Source organism: Idiotropiscis lumnitzeri, chromosome 18 (assembly GCF_059441095.1).
Source record: "Idiotropiscis lumnitzeri isolate Australia: NSW breed Sydney's pygmy pipehorse chromosome 18, RoL_Ilum_1.0, whole genome shotgun sequence".
Lineage (NCBI taxonomy): Eukaryota > Metazoa > Chordata > Actinopteri > Syngnathiformes > Syngnathidae > Idiotropiscis > Idiotropiscis lumnitzeri.
The window spans coordinates 9086345-9113874 of record NC_142408.1 but is presented as its reverse complement, the minus strand read 5'-3'; the positions used below and the strand labels follow the sequence as shown (position 1 = coordinate 9113874).

Here is a 27530-nt window from a genome sequence, read left to right as displayed (position 1 = left end):
GTACAGTGCCTCGAGTAGGAGGTGCGAGAGCATTGCTATTTCCCGAGTCATGTCGAGGTGAACCGGCACGAATATTAAAAGAAAAACAATTATCTGCCTGAATGAGGTAACTTGGCAGAGGGATTTTTTGGGGTCATCAGAGATGGTCCTTTATAATAACATAAAAGGAATACACATTCCTCTTGTAATCGGCTTATCCTCGATAAGTGGAGCCTATCTCCGATGACTTTGTTTCAGAGCGGTACAACCTAGACTGATATAGTTGATGTGGGTAGTATGTCGTGTCTTTAAATTGGACCGACAAATTGTTACTGTTGATATATTTTTTTTAATTTTTATTTTAGGCAGCTGGCTAAAGTAAAGCAGCTCCTAGAGAAAATAATCAATAATAATGCAATTTATTTTGGAGTCATCCTGTCCTCCCTTGCACGTCTCCAGTTGGGCCAAAATGCTGCTGCTCTTTTTGGAATGACCTTCCAATAAATTTCTATTCACCTTTCAAACTAATCCCAAAAGACATTTATTCTTCGGTTTTCGGTTTTTGACTCAGCATTGTTTTAGATTTGTATTGTTTTTTTTCTGTTTTTATCTCATGAGTGTATTATTTTAATTGCCTTCGTTTTTATATGACTGACTTCATGTAAAGCACTTTGTATATGCAGCTGTGGTTGTTCTTCGATAAGGTTGAGTTTAAAAGAATCACCCCAGTGCCCTGTTGATATATTTTTAAGTGAGAGGTCTCAGAAATGGTCCAGATCCAATCACAGGGCACCAAAAAAAACAGAACTGAACAACTAAAATCAGTCTGTATACCTGTTTGTGATTGCGTGTGACACAATATGTCTGCAAGTGTGTGTGTTCAGCAGTCTGACCTTCAGTATGTTAATGATGCTAATTAAAGGGAAACAATTTTAATTACCGCTGCCCCAATTATTATTCTCCCTCTGCAGACCTGCCTTCTCGGTTGCAGCGCAACTCACAAACACAGACAAGACAAACTTAACTCATGTCGTGTTGTTGCAAAACATGTGGTCAACCTTCACCGAGATGATGAGGGCAGTTCTTATGAGATGTTATGACATTAGGCGCTTGTTATTTTTCCGATACTATTGTCACGGTGCCAGTCTTCCCCGTGGATTTATTCCTTTTTGACAATTCTGTTATTATATTGCTTTACCGCAACCGGAGTTTAACAGTTTGGTTTTTGGAGAAGAGCAGTTAATTGTGACAGGATGTCAATTACTCTTTAAGGTTGAATTAGTTTACTCTCAAACAAATTGTCCCTCACATTTCCGAAATGATGGTTGTGCACGTTGCAAGTTTCATTTAGAGGGGCTTTCACACCGTTCTGAGAAAAGCACAGAACGGAGTTGATGAACTCGTTCATTTTGAATGTGCTACCGAGCGGGCACATTTAAAATGAAACCATTTCAAATCGAGGGCAATGCGCTCGGACAAGATCTCAGTAGAAGAGTGACTCCACAATGAAAGTAGCATAAAATAGACAATGGTGAAAAAAAATATTATTCATATGCGAATACTTATTGTCGAACTGCTCTCTGCTTTACGTCAAAACCGATGGGAAAAGGCGCCAGGCTGGAACGCCAATTCCCGTTATTTCTTTTTGTACCCAGCGCCAAATGGACAAGCTTGTTTAGCGTCCACGATGATGTCGGGCATAGGTGCGGTGAGCAAATAGAAATAAATAGTGGCATTGTTTTGAATATAACGTATATTTTGGAAAATCCCACAAAGCACTTAAGCCCGAAATCATGACGCGAGGCATCACTGAATACAACTTTGGTAAGAATAAGGACTCGGCAATAAATCAAACCTTGATTGATGTATCGATTGATTGATGACATGATTATGAGGTGTATACTTGCACATGCACACCTCACTCTGTTTGTTCAGAACCGCTCCACTCTGTTTTCAAGTGGTGCCTTTTTCAGGTGCTCCAAACCTGCAGTCATTAATTCTGCTAATGACAGGTAAATGAGGCATGGTGATGAGGATGCTCATGCAAAGCTTTCTCCGCACATCGGGCATGCTAATACGAATGCGCATTGAATATACACACACTCAACCACTAATTGACTTTGATTGAGGACTCTCCAAACTCCCTTCACTCTTACCACCACTGAACGGATCACGTAACTTGCTTGTTGTTTACTTGTTGCCGAGGGTGACTTGTGGGATTGCCAAGTTTGGGTTTACAGGTCCCACAAAATGGTGGAACTGTGGTTTTGATTAAAAGCAGCTCAGACGTCGAGGGCAGTTGAAAATCAGATATTGCTGCCGCGTTGTGAAACGGGGAGAATACGCTTTGGATAGCTGTTGAAATCAAATAGGGTTCTGTATCTTATGTGAAGCAGAAATAAATCGAAAAAAAAATCTGTGATTAGACAACGAGACGGAGTCATCGGCTAAATCTTTGCATGGCATAACTTAAGTCAGTGAAATATACAGGAGTGAATCCTGATGCTTGTGGTGACGTCGATGACTTCTTTTTGGATTTCGCTCACCTTCACGTACGTGTTCCATTATTTGTCTTTGGACTGAATCAAGAGCACTGCTGTCTTCAGATAAGTACCGCATTTGCCTCAAGTACTTTAAAACGCAATTTATTCGTCGATTCTTCGCAACTATAAACAGCAGGATTATTGAATTGTCTGGAAGCTAAGACTTCCCAGTTTGTAATTTATACAGCATCGTGTTGTTAAAAGGAAATACTGTGTGTCAAGTCTGAGCACAGGTCCTATGAAATAATACTTCCCCCCCCCCCCAGTCTATTATCGTTACGATTAATTTGAAAAATGACTGTTTCGCCCATGATGGGGGATCTCATTGCATGTTCTTAATTGGCTTAATGACCGCCATTACTACAACAGATGTACAGGTCAACATTTCCCTTTTGACTTTCGAACGCTGCACAGCCATTTGAAAATGGCGCTCGGTTGACTGTGAAATATATTCAGCTCATAGATTATCATTTTAATTAATCTTGCTTACTTGGTCGTGTAATTTAAACATTTGCTGGGTTTGCTAGAGGGAGAAATGGGGGCGGTTAGATTGAGGATGGCATGAGACAGTAAGTGATGGGGAGCAAAAAGGGGGAAAGGTATGTGTCAGTGGGCATGTGTGTGTGTGTGTGCAGGTGGGCAATGGTGCCAAATAATGTCACCCTCTCACGCGGAATACAGTGCTTTGCCTTATTAAGCAAATCATTTCCAAAGAGTTTTAAGACCATGACCATTTGAGAAGTAAATCTGAACGTAAAGTAATTTTTGTTTTGGGGAAAATAACCCGATCAATTAAATGTGATCTATTTCTCTCTTTCACCATTCGAGCGTTTTGGGTCTCTCGGCCCCTTCTTTCATATTTTCAAATTATAATTCAACTGCAAAAATAGTTTTTTAATGATACAGCATCTGTATTTGTGCTGTAAAACTGTACATCTTTGTTGTGGAAATTCACTGCCTCTTCAAACCCTGATTCTGAATATTGGGAGCACTGAAAGGTAACCTTGATCTATTTTCTACTTTATGCTCATCCTTTTGTGTGGATGAAAGTACCATGCAAAGGGCGATGGACATTGGAGGTGGGGAAAAAAAAACAAAAAAAAAAAAAACACAAAAAAATGACTACTTAAGTTGAAAAACGGCACAGATACAGTGTGCTGACTGGCCGTGCAATGCCCTCATGCATTATTTTGTTGAAAAATAAACCTTAGCACTGGGCCAAGGTGAGTCAATACACACTTTTCATGACAACATTTTGTCAAAAGGTACAATGAGGGCGTGGATCTGCAGGAGCCCAACGCTTTTTACTCACATCCCCGCGGGTATTCATTACTACAAGTCACGACGGTCCCGCAAAATGTCGCCATGGTTGCATCCTGTTGCGTCAGGTGAAAAGAAAAATCTGTCAATGGAAAGTCAATATAGTGACTTAAAGAGGGAAAAAAAATATATATATATATGTCTGTTTTTTGCTCGAATAAGAATTGATAATATTGGGCGTGTGGAAGCAAAAGAATCCAAATATGCTGGTAGCATGAGTCAATGTCAAAGTTGAAGTGGAAGGGGAAAAAAAAGGGCGGATTTATTTGGAAGTTCAGGTTCCATGTCTGTGTAAAAACGCAATTACTGTGTTAATTTCCTCAATATTCTCACTGCTCCCTCTGCCCCCAACATCCGTTTTAACCTCCACAGCAGGGGTGTGATCCAAAACACAAAACAGTTGTTTTGCCCTAAATGCCCGTTTATATTAGTGTTCGCTTCTACTTTGTATTTCAACTTTGGTCTTAAGTGGACGGGAACAATTGGATAGTGTTTGGGAACAGAAACATTCGTTTTTGTCCTCCCAATTATTTTTGCTAACGAGCGGTTGATCCGCATTTTTTTATCTATTGTGCAGACTCTGTATCGTGATGAATTGAAAAGTATTTCTTTTAATGCCTTCACTCCTGACTTTTGGAGGCCTTTGATAGCCAACAGCTCCAATTTCAAACGTCATCCAAGTTGTTTATCAGACCATGATGCAATTACCTTGAAATTAAAGCTGAATTGTTTATATACGCTTTTGCCACATCATTTATTTTTTTTTTTTATGTCAAAGCCAAATGTTTTCAGTCTCCAGGCCAAAATAACAAAATTGTCCTCACTAAACCAAAATGAGTGGCATTCACCCTGTCAATGGCCCCTGAGCACTACGGAATTTGCACTCAGATTGTTGCGCATGTTGACTTCTTGCTAATGAAATGTGCAGGCATCGACACATCTTCTCATTCTGAAGACAGGAAGTGAGTGCACACACTCAACTGTATTTCTCATGGACTTCACAAATTGCTTTTACAACATTGTCATCACTGCATGTTGTTTTCAAGTCATGCCCTTCACGAACAAAATCTGACACCCAGCAGAAATGTCCCATCTGGGCGTATTTTATCATCAATTGTTCACGAGTACACCAGCGTGAGTGTCTGATTTGGACTCTTGGCACCTCATCGTTTGTACGGCAAAACGTTTTGTCCGTAGTTTCCGGAACATTGCCGACGGGTTCTTCTGTTTTGCTTTCCCTCTCCTGGCACCCGGGTTGATATTGGGTAAAAGATAAATGGTAATTATTTGAAACCCAGTAGAACAAAATAACCACAATATACGTGGTACAAACAATGTATGAAACATCTACAAGAGCGTACATTTTGTCTTCTGATGATTTAGATAAACACAGTAAGTCAGTTTATCGAAAAAAAAAAAAAAATCGGAATTTATCAGAAATCTGACTTGAATGTGTTTTTCTTGCGAAGCGCTGCATTGCGTCTCAAAGCTGAGTTCTGTCAACAACTGCAATTTCTCAATTTATCTTGTGCAAACATAGTTATTACTTGCTTCAGTGTGGCTAACACAAAATAGCACCAAAAGCTGAATCAACAAGAACTTAGGCAGTACTCAGCTGGTCTTTGGCGGTAAATAGACACGAGAGAGAAAGCTTGGCGAGCATCAGCCACTTATTAGTGGAGAAACAAAGGCGTTGACCTCTTTTGGCAGCTTTACTTTTTTATTTCTCTGGAAAGTTTCTCGTTTCCTGTAGAAATGCTCTGACTCGAAGAAACTGCAGGATCTATCGACGGTACGTAATGTATATCAATCATTCATGGCGGACTTGATATTTTATCAACACAAGGCGCCGACTTTATACTCCCCAAGAATTTATTGAATGCATTAATGAATCTATTGTGGCGTACGTGAGGCAATAAATGAATGTGGTTGTCTCGTCTAAAATGCCTTCTGTTGTGAATTGGTGCAATAGAAAAATGCAAAAATCTAACAGAGGAGTAAAGCGAGCATGTTGGTTCAACTTTGATTTAATGTCTTCATTTGACGTGGAAAACAAAAGGCCGTCAATTTTTTTTTTTTTTTAAACGATGTACTGCAAAACAGAATGGCACAACCCTCATAATTGCTTTACATCAGTTACTATACTGTTGGAATGCAAAATTGTTTGAAGGGTTTGCCAAAGCCGATGCATATAAATGTCTCTAAGATTATATACTTATCTTCAAAAAAAAAAAAATGTTTTCTAGCATTCTCATACTCAATCATCTTAATGCACAAATGTCAACTTTGTTGTTTGTTGATTTTATTTTGGTTCCACCCAAACCCTCCTCGAAACATAACTGAGTATTAAAGGCTAAAAGCGGAGCCATAAACATGGCATTCGTTTCCAAGTGCAACACAACCGACATTTAAAGTTTCTAACTTTTTCTTTTTTTTTTTGGTTAAAATAGGCAACTTTCAATCGAATCCAACTAACAAGAATGTGTCTTTGGGCCAATTTATGTGTAATGGCACACATGTGTGAAAGGGCAAATCTAACCACGGGGAGTGAAACGAGCAGGCTTTAGACGGCTTGACCTTTGAACCAAAACCAAAGGCTGGCGTGAGGGAGCCACCTCTAATGAAGGGCTTGAAGAGTGGAAACCGCTGTAGCTCCCGTCATCTCCAGAAATCGCTCGTCAAATGAGAAACCAACGAGAACATTCTTGTTCGAGCCTATTTACTTAAATGAAGCTGACTGAACACACAACAAAAAATATCTTTTTCTCCCATTTTTGTTCACTGCAATTCCATCACAATCATATTCTACAGGCATTTTTACAGCTTTAAAAAAGATGAACATGAATATGTTCTAAATAGATCAACAAAAAAAAATAGCTTTTATAGATACGCACTCTAGAAAAAATTGTTTTTGTTGAATTTAATCAATTTTATTTTGTTAAGTGGTTGCATGGAATAAAATCATCTGTATCCCTATATTTGTTTCAAGTAGACTGTATATCAACTTAACATGTACTTGATTCCAGATGATTTTATTTTGTGCAACCAATGAAACTGAAACTGATTTAATAAAAACTTTTTTTTCTGTGTACTCACTGCCTGTATTTCGCCAATGCCACAAATTTAACTGGGAGAAAAAAATGACAAGTTTTGAAGTTTTTTTTTTTTTTTTGTTGACTCTAAGATAAGCTTTATTTATCCCACAATGGGAACATTTGATATATATGTCCAAATTTAAAACTAACATAACCTCCGCCAAGCAGACAGTAGTTTGAAATGGTGTCTAACTTTACACGGAATTAATCATTCAGTTCATTTTACACCTATTGTCCAAATATCCTCGTCTGAATGTGGACTTATAACCCCAGTTCAGTTTCAAATTCTCCTTGCAGCCATTCCATTTTTTCCCACTTTCTCATCACAACCAAGCCGCGCCACGGTTGGTTTGCAACTCCACCCAGAACACACAAACCAGTTCATTTGGTGCGCACCCAAGTTAGATTACTGTCTTCCAACCTAACCAAACCAACTACACCACACAGAAATAATTACGTTCCATTCATAGTAACTAACGGGTGCCCGTGTGAAAGCGCCCGGAGCAGCGCTGACTGACGAGACTCAACCTACAAACTGTAGCCTAGGGAGGAAGTTAGCTAGTACCTGCGAAAAAGTGTTTTGATCTCATGTTTAAACTACTAAAATGATCATCATCGTTATTTCGCCATGTGACCTAAGATTTTATTTTTCAAGGTTTAAATCTTTATTTTTTTGGGGGGGAGTAGGGATAGTTTAGTTTGTAAAGTTTAGTGTTCATTTGCTGACTTGTTTTTCTGCTATGGAGTCGTCTGCTTTGCTGCATAGCATTGTGTTACGACGCCAATGTCACAGTTCTTTTCAGATCTCAACATACAATACTCGGTTTTTGAATGAACTTAAAACATTTTCACTTTAGTTTTGTATCTTCAAATTATTTTCCACTTTCTACTTACATTTTAATCATTGGTGATAGCCAGAATGCTCCTTACCGGCTATATTTGACCTTTCCCCCTCAATGTACGATAACTTCAGCGCCGTTTTGCATCAAATGTTTGTTCTGATGGTGTTTGCTATCACGGTTAAGCTCTTTTTTTTTTTTTTTTTTTGATTTTTTTAAAAAAATTTTATTACAATGTAATGACAACGTGTCCCAAAGAGGATGTGCGCTAAGTTCTGTGCGATTTTGTCTTGGGGCAAGGAAGACACCTTTGAGTGCGTGTTTGCTGTTGCTGCTGAGATGCCGTTAAATTTTAACAGAGTTAATGAGTTTCCAAACATATCGTACAATAACACCCATAATTGGTAAATACATGAAATAATTACACTTGAGAGGAAGAAATGTTGCTGTCCTCTATTTAGAGACTAAATAGTGCCCCCCCCTCCACAATAGACTATAATCATCATGTCAACAGTGTAAGCAAACTAGTGTGCAACATTCTGTAGGCTTGTAATATATAAATAAATATATAAATTCTCAAAAAGGTTTTAGATTTCCCATGACAAAAATCACACAAACTCCTTCCTCTGTAATCAGGAAAGTTTTCCTCAGTGAGACGACGAGCGTGCTGTACTCACGTTCAAAAAGGGCAGCTCATGGTTGATTTTATTTGATTTTTTTCTGATCTCACTCTTTCTTTTTCCCCAGTTTTCATTACTGCCTTCTTATTTCAAACATCCCATATGCTGTTTTGTTTTGCTTCCCAATCTCTCTCTGGACTTCTCTGCGGTGGTCGACCTCACTCTTTTATATTAAAATTTCAGTGGGCGTTCTTTTCATTACGAAAAAGTGAGTTTTCCGTCAGCGTGTTACTGAGACCTTGTGGGATGATCTCATTTTGCGCAAGGAAATACAGCCCCTTTAGGGCAATTTTGGAACGTTACTAGCTATCAACAAGAGACAATCATTGTGCGCAATATCTTCCAGGTCATATGGATTGGATGTCTCTTTTGCAAACGGTCCCAAAATATCATGCTCACTTTTCTGTACCGCCTTTGTCGTGGCAATCAAGTAGTTATCCTGTGCAGGTTTGCGCGAGACCTACTGTTACCTATTGATTGCTTCACATCTAATTGCTTGTGAACAAGCCATTCAGATTGTGAAGTGTCAGCGTGGCTTATTACACCATAACTGCGCCGTACCTCTCTGCCCAGACATTATGACAAATCCACAAGGTAAGCAAAGCTCCAATTTTGTTGGCTGGGCAGATTCGCGTTAGCTAACCGTGTTAGCTTTGGATAAGTGGCACATGCTTGATTGCGCTCTTTGAAGCAGCGTGTGTTGATTTGATTGGCTATGTGAAAGCTGTATGCGTCACATAGGCGATATTTACTGACTTTTTTTTTTTTAAATTCCATTGATGGGAGTTTAACAAAGCCCTGAATTTTATATTCAGATTTTCATTTGACATATTTTCAGGGCGAGGGTTGCAAAGTTGTGTTCTGCGCTTAACCAACAAAGTAGTGTCGATCTACCTCAACAGATGGCGCTCAGTTGGAGTCCGAAACTAAGATGAAGAGCCACGCTGGGTCGGATGTGTGTTTTGAAAGAAAAAAAAAAAAAAATCAGACAGACTTTTGTGAGTGAAGGAACAATGATTTCATTTAGGATGCCGATATGCATTTCTTTCACGATTTGGCCTACCAGATGATTATCATGTCCTAGTTTCCTATTCGGTGTGGAAAATATTTGTCTTTTTTCCTTCTCATCTTTTTGGGTCAGAGTGGGTGTAAAACTTTAAGGCAGATTTCAAAAAGCTACTTCTCTCCTTTACAGTCACACCTTTCAAACCGCATAAGCTCCAACTCATGAGTTTTTCGATGGGAAGAAATTGTTGTGTTTATATGTTCTCCTCATGCTTGAGTGAGTTTCCTCCTACTCAGGCTTCTCTCCACATGCCAAAAACATCTATGACAAATGAATTGAATAATTCAACGGCGAGGCATGTGCCCAATATTTTTCTTTTCGGAAATAGTTTATCAAAAATAAAATGGTAGCTCTGTCAAAGCATTGGACTTAATTTTTGTAGCTGAAAAACGCCAACTTGTTTTTACAACCAATCTTGCGAATGCTGTGCGTTTCCTCAAAACTACAGAGAGCTCTTGTGTAAGATTACGATGATATAATTCCACCAGTATCCCTTGAAGACAGACGCTCACGGCGGACATTTCTGTAGAAAATATATACACCACTGGGTCCCTTTCGAGTCATTTCGTCCAATTCCACTTAAACATCACCCGCATCAGCCAATCTGTTTGATAAGAGATGTGTTGCAAAGCTGAGCTCTCAGTAGGTATCACGTCCAGAAAAGTAGCCAGCTATTAATGAAACAGTTTATACAGGCGGAATCAACTGATCCCCTTTTTTCCGAATGTCTACGAGCGTTTTCTTCATGTTTCCCCACAGCGCCTTTCTCCCAAATTGATATCACTTTGATGGCATCCTGCCTGTTTTTATCCATCTTCTTCCCTCTCTCCACATCTATTTAATCATGTCTTTGTCTTTTACGCTTTGTCACTTCTTCCTCCTCCCCCCTCATAAGTGGTTGGCTTTTCATTTTTACTCATATACGAACGAGTGTTGCTGCCATTCCGCTCTTCTCCATTGCTCACTCACCACCTTTGCCTTTCTGGCATGGAAGGTCCGCCCATTCTTTTCCCACAAGACACACTTTGCTTTTCCTCACCATGACCTCTTGCTATGCCTTCCATCTCGTATTTTTTATTTATTTATTTTTTTTTTTTGGTTCTCTTACCCACTCTACCTCCCCTGCACCTGTTGTCTTTTTTCTTTTCATACCCCTTCTTCCCTTTCATTCACAGTGGAACATCTTGTGGCTATATATATATATTTATTTATTTATTTATTTATTTGTTTATGTTATTAATATTATGGTTGTTTGAAATGGGAACAGACAAGCTGGTTCATTTCTTGACTTAATTTTTAACTGCTCTAAGCCCTCTCTTGTGCAGGGTAATTGATGCTTAACCCAGGAAATCCACCAAGCAATAAATCACTGAAAAGTTAAAATACAAAATGCAATTGTTATACACTTCCTTTGATAGTATATTCCACAATATTCACCTTTCAAATCTGTTTCAATCCTCGTGTGGTTAGATTACACTATTATTTTTCTTCCTGCGTCTTACTACCTCTGTATTGCTCTTTTTGAATCCCCCCCGCCCATACTAACCCGAGCATTCGCATCTATCCGGTCTTTCCCAACCCCCAACCCTCATCTGCTCCCATGTTGTGGTAGAAGAAAATGTATGGGCATTTTTTTGTTGTTTTTAAATTCCCACTCTTTCAGCTCGACTGTAATAAGTCTCTGCCAAGTAAAGGCCGCTACTCACAAGCCTGTGGGCAATAAAATGTGGTAAAAGAAAACCATGCACTAAATTAAATCTTGATTGAAGAATTGCAAATGGTATGCCAAAAAAAAAAAAAACTAACCTAATACTTAACCGGTGCTTAAATACTTTTTCTCACCTTCTTTTTTTTCATCTTAATTTGCTTCAGACCCTTTTGGTCTGTATTGTCTCCAAACTTTATCACTTCCACATTTCATGCAATAAAGTACTGCAAAAAAAAAAAAAAATAATAATAAAACACTCTTATCATTCACCATCAAGATTCAAATGGGATTGTGTTGGGGACAGCAAACGGGAGTCACACTTTAACATTTTAAATGATCTGAGATTCAACAGTAATGGAACATTTTTGGCTGCCTTTGCCTGAGTCATCCGTTTCATCTGCTAATTTACAATCCAACAAGTAGCGTTGTTAGGCATGTTTGGATCACAGCAACCACTGCGGAAGATGATGACGAGTTTATTAGGGAGAGCTGTGCACTAAGTTTAAAAAAAAATGTTAGCGACAACCTTTCGGAAATCCGCGCAAAATACATTTATGGTTAAAAGGTTGCATAAAAACTTGCAGGTCATTGTGCGCGACTTCCTCAAACCGTTTGACTGAGGAACTTATTTTGATTGGATTTCGGTGGCCTGCGCGCTGGATGACTGGTTCGCACGATCGCCTCATGGTTCAAAGGTGCACGGTTCGAGGCTCCGGCCTTCCTGTGTGGAGTTTGCATGTTCTCCCCGTGCCTGTGTGGGTTTTCTCCGGGTACTCGGGTTTTCCTCCCACATTCCAAAAATGTCGATTGCTTGATTGGACGCTCTGAATGGCCCTCAGGTGCGTTTGTCTTTGTGTGACCTACGATTGGCTGGCAACCACTTCAGGGTGTACCCCGCCTACTGCCCGAAGACAGCTGAGATCAGCTCCGGAACCTCAAGACCCTCGTTCGGAGAAACAGCTCAGAAAATGGATGGATGGATGGCTTTCGATGTGCAAAAATGCAAGAACACTCTTACGAATACTGTTTGCATCCAGGCGCCCATAGCCGGAATCTCGACTCTTTTCTCTAGAGAGTCAAGATACTGACTTTCATTTGCAAGATGCGTGTCAAAGGCGGATGAGGATTGTAAAGGGGCTGCTAAAAAAAATCTGGGCCACAGGGCTCAGGCTGTGGGTTGAGATGTTCATGCAAGAAGAAATACGTCCTCAGACAAGATAGAAAGTCGAGAACAAAATACTTGACTGCATGTCACGTCACATATTCATGCGCGGAGTCTGATTGATTCCAGAAGATACGCTGTGTCTGCCGAGAAACATGCACATGTTTATTACAGAGAGCAGATGAGGCAAAACACCACAAGGCTCCGTGTTGAGGTTAGGCGTTGTTTCATCTTTGGCTCAGGCCGAAATCTCTTCAGACTTTGACACATTCACCCAGCAGCCAAGCTCTCATGCCGCCACTTGTCAGCCTGTTGTGTGCTTGCTTGCTTGTATTTGCTGCCACCCATGCTTGCTTTATTCCCCCCCCCCTTTTCTCTGTAGAATTTGTCACTATGAGCGTACATTTTCTCTTATTTTCTGTCTGTCACTAAAAGGACACTCTTAGTTTGCGTTGTGTGTGTCCTCAACAGGTGTTGTGAGTGTGCGCCGCATACGTGCTTCTGGAGCGTCTTCACAATTGTCAATTGTTAGCCTGCATCTCTGCTTCTTTCATTCCTGAACACAGCAGGATATTGAACTGCGTGTCTGTCTTGGAGAGCCAGGCGAAAAGATGTTTGTGTGAGCTATAAATAGAAAACAGGCACTCTTAGTCCTCAAACTAAGACAATTGGAGGAGCAGCTTTGATTTTGACAGCTGATAGAATTGTGCTGTTTTCTTTTGTTCACCGCTTAATCATGCAGGCTGGTTTCCTTTTTTTTCTGTTTTTGGTCTCCTTTTATGTGTAGAATCTGCAGATGAAAAGAGCACATAAATCTTGCCATTGCTGTCATTTACTTAGAAGAAATGTTAAAGGAAAACGCATCGGAATCGCTCCTAATTATGTTCTGGTGTCCCTGTTTGTTATGCAAGAATATCACAACTGAGATTTTACTTATCGTGGTTAGCGGAGCTAAATCACAATTTGGAGTGCTATTTTAAACAATAGAGGCATTTCAGTGTTTGTGACATTTAAATAAATTGATATCGTAATAATTTTGAGGTGACATTAAAAATACCATCTCTAATGGTCAGAACATTGGCGCTTATTTTCATAGAATGCTTGCTAAAAAAAATGCTTAAAACTGATTCAGTCGTTTTATTTTTTTTGCAGTGTTTTTTCTTTTTTTTTTTTTGTTTGTTTTTAGCACACTGACGTAGTGATTGACCATTATTATTTTGGTGATGCTCTGTTGAGGTAAGTGTGTAGCAGGCATTATAACGACCCGAACAATGCCATGTTTGGAAACTCAAGATCTAATTTCCTGAAACGTCGTTTCGGAGGAGAGGGGATTCCGCCCGACAACAACGGGAAGATCCTGCCACTTTATAGTAAAATAAGAACATTCCTTTGCCCGCACGATGAATTTGGAATCCAGTTCTGCCGCCTGACGTCACGCCAAGTCATGGGGGCGTTATCGATTTTACCGACGAAAAAGTGCAATCCGGCGCAATTAATCATTTACCGTTTGATGCAAAATGGATGGCCACAAGTGAAAATCAATGCTAGTCTGTTCGAAAATGTGGTTTTGTGCATCACAGCGCACCGTAATAAATAAATAAATAAATATGCAAGGGATATGTTCCGTTGCCGTTCGTTGGCTCAGTAAACGTAACTCCGCTCACATTTCATTATAATTTTATAAGACACGAGGCAGAAATTAAATTGATTGGACAAGCATCTCAGGGAAACTCACACTGCATGGTAGTCACTATTGTTCTTATTTAAACAATGGCGGCATATCAAGATTAATGAAATGTGTTAAGCAAAAGTGCATGTTCTAACAGTTTCATTCGTTGCTTCCAGGTTCCGATCAATGCTAGATAATGAGATGGAAATGAATTTTGCTACAATTGTGTTACAGAAAAATATGCTAATGCTATCATTTTTATCCAATTATTTCATGAGTGAAATCAATGTACCCATATTTGCCCGGCATTACTATGCTCATGGGAATTGCATATGCTTGGAACATGGACATGCCAACGGGATTCCCACAGCATCTGCACACTTTATTCCCTGTTAGGTTCATTTTCACGTCATATATTTACCTTTCTCTCTGTCTCTCTCGCTCTCGCTACTCTGTGCCTATGGATGAGATTTTCCCATTTCTTATTGAAATTCTAATTGCAAAAAAGATTACTAAGATGTTTGAGATGATTGAAGCTGACAAACAGCACGCGGCAGGAAACATGCACTGGACTCATTTTATTCCTAATTTGTCTTCAGCTTTGATGTTTCTCATTGATGAAAACCTATTCAGTATTTAAAGTGGATGGGCCACGAAAAAAAAGTTGCCGTAAAAAACTTTTTTTTAAGTCCAAATAATGATTACTTTGGTAAAAACAAAATGAAAGGTTTGGAAAAACAGTCAATATTTTATTTAGTAATAATAATAATCTGAGTTGGGTATTCCGGCAGCACTGATAGAAGTCTGTCATCCCATCATTGATAGATGCCGGGATATGCTGATGGATGACAGGAATCGCCGTTTTCATTTCGTCACTGGAATCGTCACTAACCGTGTCAGTGGCAAGTCACTTCCAAACTCGCGTTTCGCTGACGAATACCGGAATGTATACACGCTAGCGCCTCCCTCCAGAAATTCCATCCAGGAGGGAGGAGATAGAAATATTTTTGGTGCAATGAGACAATAGCTCCTCAATGTTGTCATTTTATGGACGCGTCTGCTAAACATGTTGTCACGTCTCTGTCAGGATTATTAGAGAGCATCATGTCTCATGATGGGCTTTTTTATTCTCTTTGATGTATCTACTGGTTTACAAGGCGCACAGGAAATTTAGCAATGAAAGAAGCGGGGTGAAAATTCCTCTGTGTGCTCAAACAATTGACTTCAAGTGCAGCTGGTAGTACTCTACAGATCCCTTTATGCTTTATCATCACAGACTTCTACTTCATACTTTGAATACGGAATTGGCAAAAACTGTCAAGAAAAAAGACTGTGTCCCTCTCCACTACACGGACATGACCATTTTTTCTAGTTCTGATAGCATTATTGCAGTTTACCCAGCAGTATCAACGTTCTTTTGAATGCCCAATAGTAGCATCAATAAAAATAAACTTTTTTTTTTTTTTAATTCGTATTTAGCTAACTGAGCCGTTTATATCCACATTACAATATCAGCACATTTTCAGCATTTCTTCCTCATCATCCGTCCAAAAGACTCCATCCCTCTAGTTGAAGTTGGAGCGTTGTTGTTTTTACTGTGCGACCTGTTTGTGTCTTTCTAATTTAAAAGACACTGCGGGGTGTCTGATGTGCTGCCAAAAAGCCCAGCAGTGTCACATCAAGTGTTTGTCTCACAGGATAGTCCTTCACTTTATTGGGAAGCCCATGGCACCGCTGGATTGCTGGCAGACTATCAGCTCTTCTTTTGTAATGTATAAGTGTCTCGAGAACTATTTTATTTATTTATTTATTCCTTATGGAAAGTGATTAAAGACACTTTTAATAAGTGAGATGCTGACTATACACTAAACTAAGATGAAATGATCGAGAAGATGACATGTCTGGAAAGGTCATATATAAATAAATCTGCCTTGCTGTTGTGTGTTAGCACGAAACGAAATCCCCAGCTTTCATTTCATTTTGCTACATCAGTCCACATCGTCGCTGTCCTCAGTGTCCTCCCAAATAAGTCATCTGCTTACTGTGGCGAACAGCTTGTTACATTTCCCCCAGATCAAAGTCTTAGATGAGGTCGCTGGTTGAGAAGCTAACAAGAAGAAAAAGCAAAAACCTAAGCTCAGAACAAATGGAGTCTAAATGGTTTCTGAAAGGAAGTGCGGGGAATTCAATTCACCGGAACAACTCGGGGATCTATCAGAATGACAGACTGACAAAGGATGTGGACCATATCGAATGAAAACTAAAGTTTGTCATCGCTGTACAAAAGAGGATGGGTCAACATGCTGGTGCCTGAAGGATAATCGAAAACAAGTCAACCTCACACACCATCAACATACAGTCAAATAAATTCACAAAGTATACCGACGATGTCGACTCGCTCATGAGTGAGAAAAGTAAAGAACAGCTGAGTGAAGATTTGGACGAAATGAGGCATAAAAGGGACATTGAGTCAGGATGGTGAATCTGAAGTAAGGCGTCAAAATGAGAAAGAAAGAAAATGGATGAGGAAGAACTCAGAACCAAGAATTTCTTTTGTTCTTCTGTTTAATTTTCATGTTGTTTTATTTATTTATTTATCACAAACACTTCAGATTATAAGACAAGGCAGTAATAATAGCAGCTGAACAGGTGACAAATGTAACCTACAGTTTGCAATCCACAGTCAAACACAGATAAGAATTCTTCATAACCTTAACTGCATGGTCAGAAGTAAATAGCGAAGACTTTAATTCTGTTACAGGCTTCATATGTTGGTTTCGACTCATCCGCATCCTATTCCTGTTTGGCTACAACTGCGGCAGTTGAATGTTCAAGTGGAAAACCAAAGCAAAGGCAAGGCGGGTAGAGGTGAGTTGCTTTGTATAGGAAACAGGTATACTTTTTGAAAGAATTTGATTTGGCTTTTTTTTTTTTTTACATTACAAGAAAGACTGGCTTACTTTTAGTAAATGGAGAATTATATGAAAAAAAAGAAAAGACATCCATATTTTATATTGGTCAGTTATATTTAATCACATCTAGTGTCTGCAGATCTTCAGTCCAAAGTTCCATGATATTAAAGCCAAAGTCTCAAAGACACAGTCTCCTTTAAACAGGCAAGCCCTAATGAGCGCGGCTCAGTGGGGTTATTAAGACCGTATCCAGTCGGTTACTTATGCGGGTCGACACTCAACTAAGTGATCTCAAGAATATTCAACTTTTAGCTTTTTAAGGACACAGTGATGACATTAAGTGCTGAATTGACTACATTTACCTAGCATGGTTTCTGTGCTCAACTGCGCTAATTAACATCTGATATCATCAGCATGCAGAATAAAAAAAAGAACCTCTCTCGATACAATTAATCCTGGTATCTATTAATCTCTGTGGCAAATATTTAACATCTGTCAGGTGTGAAAGAGAGGTAATAAGACGAGACAAGGGGAAATAACCAGCGCTGGGCACTTTACACCAGTCCCCCGCCCTATGGCCGTTAGCTCGGTACCCTTCTGGCCTTGACCGGCCGGCCTTATTCAGAAAAATTGTCAGCCCCGACCCTTTCCGAGCCCCCCCCAAAAAAATAAATAAATAAATAAATTGTCCATGCATGACGGCGCTGCGGAGTGATGCTAACGGCAGATGTTTACTTACACGTCTTTAGCTGGCTAATTTACGATTCAAATCGGCTTATTTATTTTATTCATCTACTTCTTCTTCTTCTTCGTTACATTCTTCTTCTTTCTTCTTCTCCACCAACGTTCCCCGTGCAAGTAAGTACGCACAGTTGTTGTTATTGGGATTGCGGTATTGCCCCCCACTCTTTTATTGACAAACAGATGGTAGTGGTGTATTTTGTCATTTGCCCATTTAGCGAGTAAATGTTCATCACACGCATGAGGGCCGATTCGTGAGCCGGACTAAAATCCACCTCCAGCCATTGTTAAAAAATTAGGAAAGCTGGACCGTTCCTCCCCCGGGACGGACTGCCCAGCTCTGAAAGTAACATTTTTCTAAACTAAAAGGCCAAACAAAATCGAGGGAGGGGAATGGGAGAAATGGGGAAATGCATTGAGGTGCAAAAATGGATGGAGGAGTTTCAAGATAGAAAAATGGAACAGGCTTAAACAGATTGAACCACTCTTATTATTGCTCCCTGAATGATAGTCAAAAGCCACATTCAGTACTCTGCTTGTGCCTTAAATCTACTCTTAGAACAAGAAAATGTCAAGTCACCGGGAATGCATGAATAACTTTTGGAAACGTACAAGATAATGTATTTTTTAAAAGAGCACCCAATTCACAATCTGGGAACCTTTCACAGTTTCACTTGAATGAAAACGGGGACAATCTCAGTTTGTATTGGGCAGCAGTAAGAATATGAGGAATGTGTTTTTAATTGGACGTAATGATTCAACCGTAACTGGTTTAACAATGGGTAGCAGACATGAATAATGGATGTGCAAATTCTGACTAGTATGCTCAACGAATGATGTTTTTTTTTTTTTTTTGCATGTATTTTGTGTACTCTTGAGCTGAATTTTGTACATACCGCTAATGTTGTTCTGTTCCACGATGTGCTTCATTTGAGCAGGTGTGAACTAACCAACTAGCAATGTGCACCTTTGTTTAATTGAAATGTCTCTTGGGGGCCAGTTGGCATTCTGAAACGGAAGCAAGCTTGTAAACCGTTGCAGTTGTTTTTGAATAACCGACAGTCACTAAGTAGAACTCGTCTGCACTCATTTACAAGTCGATCTTCAAATAAGCATCCGGTCACTTATTTATGTGTTACATTTTGGAAGTCTTGTATATTGAAAGCTTGCAGGGAGTTGGATTATAATTATTCCGCACGGAGCATGAAATTCTAAAGCGGCAAATGTCTTGAATTTTTCTCCATTCGTAACGCAGATGGTAGGATGAAGACAAACATTTGTCATTATGACATCGAAGCCTCCAGCGATATTAATTCTAAAGAGCTTCAATTTGAAGATGGAAAATAATCCACCGCACAAACACACCTTACCTCGAAAGCATTGAAGTTTTGTGTTCACCTTATCAGTGCAAGTAAATATTTGGCTTGGTGCTCATGAAGACTTGTGGGCCGGATGATGTTGCTGATTCTGGGAATAGGGCGCCATCGGGTCCAAAGGCATGTGTGTTGTTGCCGTTTCATCCTCGGTCTGCTATTGAAGGGGATTCTATCTGCCCGAACAAAGCTCCAACCCGAAGACATGCTGATAAGCAATGCATATTTATTATGCTCAGTCTTTCTTTGGCGGCCACGCTATCTCCAGCCATCTTTCCCAAGACAATCCAAATACAAATATGTGTCGGATCTCATTTTGTCGCACACTCTTTGTCGGCACAAGTCACATAAACAGTGTTAACCATACGCCGGGCAAACAGGATGATGCAATTGTGGAGAAACCCACCACCGCTGAATCTTCAGATGGACAAAAAACATTGTGTTTAATCATTTTCTTGTGGGTGAAAAATTCAAGAACAATCTAGTCCAAGAAGTCGGCACGTCAAACCGAAAAATGACCGAAGAACGCACCGCAAAATCCGGCGGAGACGCCAACGACTCTGGACCTTCTGTGCATGCGTGAGACGGAGTATCCCTCCATCCTTCGGTAGTGATAGTCATTGAGTTGCCTTTGACGCTAATGTCCAGTAATGGCGGTTTTTCATGAATGAGCTTGATCACTTCATTCAAGTTCATTTAATTCTTGAGACATAGCTTCAATTTTCACCGTTTTTCCGCTTTTGTCACTTCCTGTTCTTGTACAGATAATCGTGGTTTTCATTTAATCCTACAGCCAACCCGATTCTGCGTGAATCGGCCGAACAACGGCTCCGACTTTCCGACGTGGCGCTCTATATCAAACAGACGCCGTGTAGCGACTTTCTGATGGCCAACGTCGGATTGGTGTGTTGAGGCCTTTACAAAACTCTTTGGTTGCTTTCACAATAATTTCTTTGGGGTCAGTGTCCATCAGCACTCTGTAGAGTTGTCCTAAAATTTCGGAAGCATTCGAGCAGATGATATTGCCTGAAAGGATTTATTTTATCAGCAGTTACATCACTAAATAAACAGGAACTATTTCCAATGGCGGCCACTACCACCACCATGCTTCACTGATGCCGTGGCACGGTAAATACTCATACGAATCCCGTCTGTCAGTGTGAGCAACAGAAAAAACAATTCAAACATCCGACTTTTCTGCAGTTGGGACGAGAAAGAGAGCGGTCGATACAAATGAAAAGTGTAGTTGTGACTGACAGCTCATATCAAATAACTGCCAACAAGCACATAAGACAAAACGAGACTTCTTCTCAATGGTGCCTAACGAATGGAGCTATTGGGATCCAGTCATCCTGCCGGGCTCCTTCCTTGGTACCGATTGGTGGATCGACTTGGCAACGGTCAAGAAAGTGCAAACACGGAGATGCAGTTTGGCAACCACAAAATACAAAGTGATGAGACTATTACCATTTGTAAAACAGCCAAAATCTGCAATTCACGTTGTTGAATTCTACATTTAATGTACCTGAACAATAGACCCTAAGACATTGCTCAGTGCCGTCTGATCATGTAAATGATCCTTTTTTTAATTTGAAGTATAAACCGATTAGAGTGGCATTTGGTGAAAAGAATTTGGCTTCTGAATGTCAACCTTCTTCATTATAACTCATTGTTTACAATGTAGTCATGCTTATCATTGCTAGACAATGCGGCAGAGTAAATTCAAGACACTTGGCAGTGGCTTAAGGTGAATGACATTTTGAATACCACGTGTAAAGTGTTTATCAGCAAAGAGCAGGTCCAAACTAATCATTTCACCCGTTTGTCTTGCTATTATCGCAAGCAGTTGTCGTGCGAGGGTTGCCATGGCAGTGGCGTTACGCGTGTCTTGGGAAATATAACCAAACGATGGGTTCAATCAAATTAACTGGGTTTTGTAATTACACTTATTGTCCTTCCATCCAGTCTGCACGGTGGCCGATGGGTTGCACATTCTCGACTCTGAAGTTGTGGGTTCAAATACGGATTCCGGCCTTCCTGTGAGGAATCTGGGTCCGCTGCTTGTGTTGTTTTCTTAGCAGGATTCATCACACATTAAATGAACATCCGTATCCTGTCAATTGACAACTCTAAATTGTTCTTAGGTGTGAACATGAGTGTGGGAGATGTATTTTTTAATTTATTTTTTATTGGATAGACATGAATTACTGGCGAATATTTTCTCAAACCACAATCTGGAATTTAAAATGCAATCCTACCCTTTACCAGAGACTGACATATTAAAAAAAAAAAAATACATGTGACCCTTTTGAAAATTTTCTGTACCTGTCTGTGGGTATTGCAGCGGATGCCTCTTGTGTGTTGTTTTCCCTTGCTGTTGTTCCTTAAACGTGTCCTACCTGGATTGCAGCTGAGGCAGATCTGCAGCTGAAGGTCAATTTTAAAAGGTTTCCATTACTGAAAAGGTCAACGCTTCCAGGTGTGCACCACTGCTGTGGTAAAGACGCCAAAACACAGCAGAAAATGAAAACGTTTGTCGCATGTATGTGCTTAGGAATCTTTTTTTTTTTTTTTTGTCACAATAAGGCTGTTTTAGAATATGTGCATGTATGTGTGTGTTGCTCTATCCTTTTAAATGTAAAAAAAAAAAATGCGTGAGTCTTTATAGCGTAAAGTGTGTGTGCGCGTCTACATCAGCAACTGGCAGAAAAAATATAAATAATTCATCAAATAATGCTGAGATACATTCAATATAAGTTGTCCGTGAAAATTTGGGGGAAATGTGAAGAACAACCCGAAAAAAAACAACCTAAATATTAAAGAAATATTTTTTTTAAATTAGGGAAAAAAAACTGTGATTTTAAGTTGAAATATCATCGTTCACCACCAGATGGCAGACATGTCTTAGTCACCCATTTAATGGGTTTTTGACGGTTTTATACCATATTTAGTGGGTTAGTTTTGGGGTAGATTTGGAGTGATATGCAAGACGAACATACTTCAAAAATGCTAAAATATTTATCTAATATTCATATGATTATGATTATCATTATTATGATTATGTATATTTTTGCTTAATATGTTAAAAAAATATTGCACTTGATATTGGTTTCTTGTTCTGTAGTTTTGTGCCATCCTTTAATTTTTATGCAATAGAACCCTTTGCACTAGAAACAAAGTCACAGTACGTGGTTGGTTTGTTGTTGCTTCAAACCCTTAAATTATATATATATATATATATATATATATATATATATATATATATATATATATATATAAATAAATGTATTAAGAAATAAATAGAAATATATATAAATGTATTAAGAAATAAATAGAAATATATATAAATGTATTTAGAAATAAATAGAAATATATATATATATAAATAAGAGCACCTATTTTGCATGGATGCACATATTTAAATAACGCTCTAGTCATACATCTGGTGAACAGATACATATACGTGCTATGTGTTCCCCCTAGTAGCATGGATGAACATTTGTGGCCCCCTCCAGCATTTAAGTTGCCCACTCCTGGTCTAGATGGGAGGTGTTTGGGCTGCTCCCTACACTACTCTGAGTGGAGGCTAGGGGGTGCACTGTGGACATGATTTGTGTAAAAGCAGCGAGAGAGGGGGGGGGGAGTTGAGGGGGGTGCGGAGGGGTGGGAGTGGGGTAATGTATTCCTGCCTGTGGCTGGGCTGGTCACATGGGGGATAGCAGTCTGTTTAAAACAGCCTCAGCTCGCTCACTCCGAGCAGTGCAAGACACAGAGACGGATGCACACGTTGCCTCGCTCTTTCACCCAAGCGCACATACACATGCTCACGTAAGGAGACGGCAACTTTCCTCTATCGGACTGACACAATACACACCCGTTGCTACACTGGAGGAAGAGGATAAGGAGTGACAGATCAGGAAAAGCAGGCAATAAAGAGGAGGTTCCCAGTGAGTAGCCAATTGATTTTTTTTTTTTTCTAAATGTGAATTTTTAATTAGTATTTGGATTTCTGTATACACTCACTGCTGTGCTTATCGGTGCTGTCCGACCAGGACTTGACAGAGGCTGAGCGTAGGAAAGACTTGCTTGAATGGGATTGTGAGAATGAAAGAAAGAAAGCAGCGCAAGCGTGGCATTCAATATGTGGAGCTGGTGCAACCCTGGGATACATCTCCATCAATCTGTCTCTCCGCCTGTGGGAGCTAATGCTGTTAATTAGCAGCGTGCGCTTGGAATGAAAGGAATGCCATTGCACCGAGCTGGACTGGGGTTTGCTCCGGACTCTTTTGCCCTCCTGTGTGCGTGTGTGTCCTCTCCCTGTCTCCTTGTGGTTGTTTTACGCATTGATGTGGTCAGGCTGGTTCTAAGATTGAGACTCCCAGACACAGAAGCTGATCTGCCAATTGATGCCTGTCACCGTTCTCTGTTCAACTGATGTCCCGGAGGAGGATTTGGGCAAGCTCAGAGGTAGTCCTCTTCCTTGTGGTTCTGTTGAACTCTCTGTCCCGACTCACTGTCGACAACTCTTCCTCCTTCACTTCTTCAGTCTCTCTTTGACAGGCTCCCATCACTCCAACTCGTGTTTGCTAGATCTCCTTTTAGTAAGCTCCAAAACAGCATACAATGTGTCGACATAGAAAATCCGGAGTTGTAAAGAGAGTGAGAGGATTGCAGTGTTGTGAGGAGGAGCGGAGTTAAGCGAGAGGGAAGAGTGAGGAATGAAGGAGAAAGTGGAGGGGGGGGGGGGGCATTGAAAAGGCTGACACTAGCTCGGACAATTAGCCTGGGGAGTGTGTCCTGGGGTGCTATTCTGAGAGGGGCTTTGGCCCCTGGGCCCTGGGCGCTGGGTCACGGGATGCCTTGACCCCTCCAGTCGACAGCTAGGCATGGGAGCCATTATTATGGCCTGATTGATTAGCACTAAGCGGAAATCCCTTTTCTCTTCACTCCTCGGGAGAAAAAGATGAGCATTTTTTGTCCTTTTACTGGTGCTGCAGATTTAGTATTTAATTGTCTAAAAATGACTTTGGCTCATATTTGGACGGCCACGGTTGCACTTGCACTCTTTTTCGACTGGTCTGTGTGAATAATTGGGTGAGGATAATATTTATTGAACTCGCAGAACAGACAAGTTGCTCTAAAAATTGATCAGATTGGTGCGCTGTTTGCTGATGATGCATCATCCAGAAGTTGTGGAGGCAAAAGTCGGCAATTAAAAACGTGCAGAAAATGTGTGAGCAAACCAAAAGTAGTGAGAGAAACAGTTCAGCACTTGTATTGCCTTTTTTATTGTCTCTCCATCTCTATATCCTTTCACTGCTTTAATCTTGGCAGTCCCATCTTTCCCTCACCCTCGCTACCCACCCCCCTCCTCCTCCTCCTCCTCCTCCTCCTCCTCACTAGACTGGGAGTTTAGCGCGGTGTTTAGCCCAGCTCACGGCTGATCAAAGCAGGACGTGTCAGACCAGGCTTAGCCCAGGCACTCCTAATGGAGCAGCGTTTTCATGCCTTGTTGGTGGTGGGTCTGGAGGGAGACATGGGAGTTTGGTGGGGGGATGTGAGAGGAGGGGGTGCAAAAAACACAAAAACAAAAGGCCAATAACAAGTGGCAGAGGGAGTTGAAGGCATCTTGGCCGGGTGAGAGTGAAAGTGGTTGAAATAGGAATAAAGCACGATATGAACAAAGCAAACGCTGTGAAGGTAAACCAGACTACAGTGAGGACAGTTATGGCTGGATAACACGTTGGAGAATTGCTGCATATACTTGTTGCAAGTCTGAGCTCAAGTAAGAAGAAGTGCAAAGTTTACAAATCTGTCTCCATCCAATCGCACCAATTGTTTTACCTCTACTTGGACACTCACCACGGAGGCTGCCAAGAATCTCCCGAGATAATCTGGTCATTTTTGATTGGACAGTTTAGGCACAGGATAGCTCTCACACATGGTTTGGTTTTAGCCTGGAAGCAACACCAGACGGGAAGAGGGCTGAGTGAGTGAGAGTGAGAGAGTGAGTGAGTGAGTGAGAGAGTGAGAGAGTGAGTGAGAGAGTGAATGAGAGAGAGTGAGTGAGTGAGTGAGTGAGTGAGTGAGAGTGAGAGTGAGAGTGAGAGAGAGAGAGAGAGAGAGAGAGAGAGAGAGAGAGAGAGAGAGAGAGAGAGAGAGAGAGAGAGAGAGAGAGAGAGAGAGAGAGAGAGAGAAGAGAGAGAGAGAGAGAGAGAGAGAGAGAGAGAGAGGAGAGAGAGAGAGAGAGAGAGAGAGAGAGAGAGAGAGAGAGAGAGAGAGAGAGAGAGAGAGAGAGAGAGAGAGAGAGAGAGAGAGAGAGAGAGAGAGAGAGAAGAGAGAGAGAGAGAGAGAGAGAGAGAGAGAGAGAGAGAGAGAGAGAGAGAGAGAGAGAGAGAGAGAGAGAGAGAGAGAGAGAGAGAGAGAGAGAGAGAGAGACGTCTGTATACCTGCATGCCAATGTTTGCTCAGACACACATTAAAAGCTGTATTGGCTGGGGTAAAGCTGTACATCCTCTTTTAAATAGATGCAGTTAACTTGTGTTTACTTAAGAAATTGATTCCAGAAAGGGCAAGACATGGCACACGTGTAAAAATAAAATAAAAACAGAGTTTGGTCCTGTACTTTCAGGGACATTGTGACTGGGTTGGCAGGGCAAGCAAATTACCCTCGAGGAAAAAGAAATGACAGTGACTTATTAAAAAGAAAAGGAAAACAAAGGATTTTGATTGGATTCTTCTTTGCAAATTATACCAATGGTTTGGTGACCCTCTGCTTAGTGTGATATCCGCTGATGACGATACGTTGGGGAATTCCCGATGGCTGACATCACCCCTGCCTCCCATCTGGCAAGTTGGTGACCAAAAATAGACAAGATTTTCAATTACCTTAAATCAGGTCAACGGTGTGCACAGGTAGTGCAACGAGATTGGTGGATTTAAATAAGACACAGGCAAATAGATTTTGAGGTCCACGCATATGGGTGGTGGATATCATTTCATTTATAAATATGACAACAATGTGGGACAGTCCCTCTGAATCATTGTAGAAATCAATTCACAGTTATAGTTGGGGTGAGTTGGGGTGTGTGTGTGTGTGTGTGGGGGGGGGGTCATACATAGATGCACAATCGAGGGTAAAAGGCAGTCTCCAATTGCCCACGTCACATGCGGCCGACGACATCATCCGCAAGGGGAGGTCTTGCAGTTTGCATGTACAAACGCACCGCTTCGCGTTCGCAAATCTCATGCACGCACCCCAAAGGCTCAATTTCTGCTTCAATGATGTCAAGCACTGTTTGCGTTTGGACCTCTATAATTAAAAACGGATAAGGAGACCGCTTAGATTGGCCGGGAATCGGCTGCGTTAGACCCACGACGGCGCACAATAGCACAACTTTGCGGATCTAGGAAATTACCCAAAGAAAGAAAACTCAAAGTTTGATGCACACAATTATGCTCACAGTTAGACTGCATTTTGCGCTGAACTTAAAAAAGGACCTTTGGAGTCGTCTTTTTTTCCCCAGTTATTGTCAAAGAAATAGCGCATGTTCTCTGCAGGGTGTCTGCTCCAGTTAACGAATGCAGGAACACGAGATAATTGGCTAAAATCTTTCAGTTTGAAATATGCAAGTTGAGTCTTTTTTAACTATTTAGGATGACCTATTCAGAATCAAAACCACATTATATCAAACACAAACCTAGGTAGAGCGAAGTACGCAGTCGCGTGTGACAGGGAAGAAATAAAAAAAAAAAAAGAAATAGAATGACAATATAGCGAGAACGTGCTTATCCAAGTCCGATGACGTGATTGTGAGATCTTTTGTCTGAAGCAACGCTCCGAGCAGCAGCAAACGTATGCTCCCACACTTCCTCTCTGCAGCCCCCTCTCTCTTTCCTTTTAGTTTGATACGCCACTTGCTGTTTGCTTTTATCTAAATGCACCTAAGGCTTTCAAAACATGACATGATTTTGTTCAGATTCGGCCCCAATTAAACTGCCTCACTTGCATTTCGGGGATGCGCATTGTGCTGTGGTTTCCTCCCTTCACCCTCAGCTGGGAGAAATGGCTCTCAAACGCTGTTGAATTATCACTGCGATCTATTTTTGAATCGGGAGTGGTTTGAGGGAGTGTATTTCGAATATCTCTCAAACGTCTGCGTTATAAAGCTCGGCAAATTATTTCTCAAAGATGATCTTCAAGGGCACTGCTGTTTCTCTTAATTTATGCTGCTGCTTTTGAATATTTTGGTATTCGGATAACCTACTGTAAATTCTGTTGAATAATCAAGTATTCAGATAAAATTTATTTTTTTGCTTGGTTAAAGATCAATTATGAATACACAAGGTATTATTTTTTTTCTAGCGTTCATAATTAGGGATTGAACATGATTTCAGGATGACCTGTTGATGTTGGTGACAAGGGTATATGATGGCAACTTAA

The 27530-nt window shown here is 40.6% G+C and overlaps 2 protein-coding genes across 3 annotated transcripts in view; both read left to right on the top strand.

Moving 5' to 3' along the window:
* The window catches only part of LOC148319415 (uncharacterized), a 113521-nt gene extending 96616 nt beyond the window's left edge, over positions 1 to 16905 (top strand). Inside the window, exon 7 of the mRNA XM_088280669.1 lies at positions 16823 to 16905. The gene's annotated coding sequence lies outside the window, so the exon portion shown is untranslated. The remainder of the gene's footprint in view (positions 1 to 16822) is intronic.
* Positions 16906 to 22811: 5906 nt separating this feature from the next.
* Positions 22812 to 27530, top strand: part of cntfr (ciliary neurotrophic factor receptor) — a 167008-nt gene continuing 162289 nt past the window's right edge. For both annotated transcript variants that reach the window (XM_088280522.1, XM_088280523.1), the window contains exon 1: positions 22812 to 23034. The gene's annotated coding sequence lies outside the window, so the exon portion shown is untranslated. The remainder of the gene's footprint in view (positions 23035 to 27530) is intronic.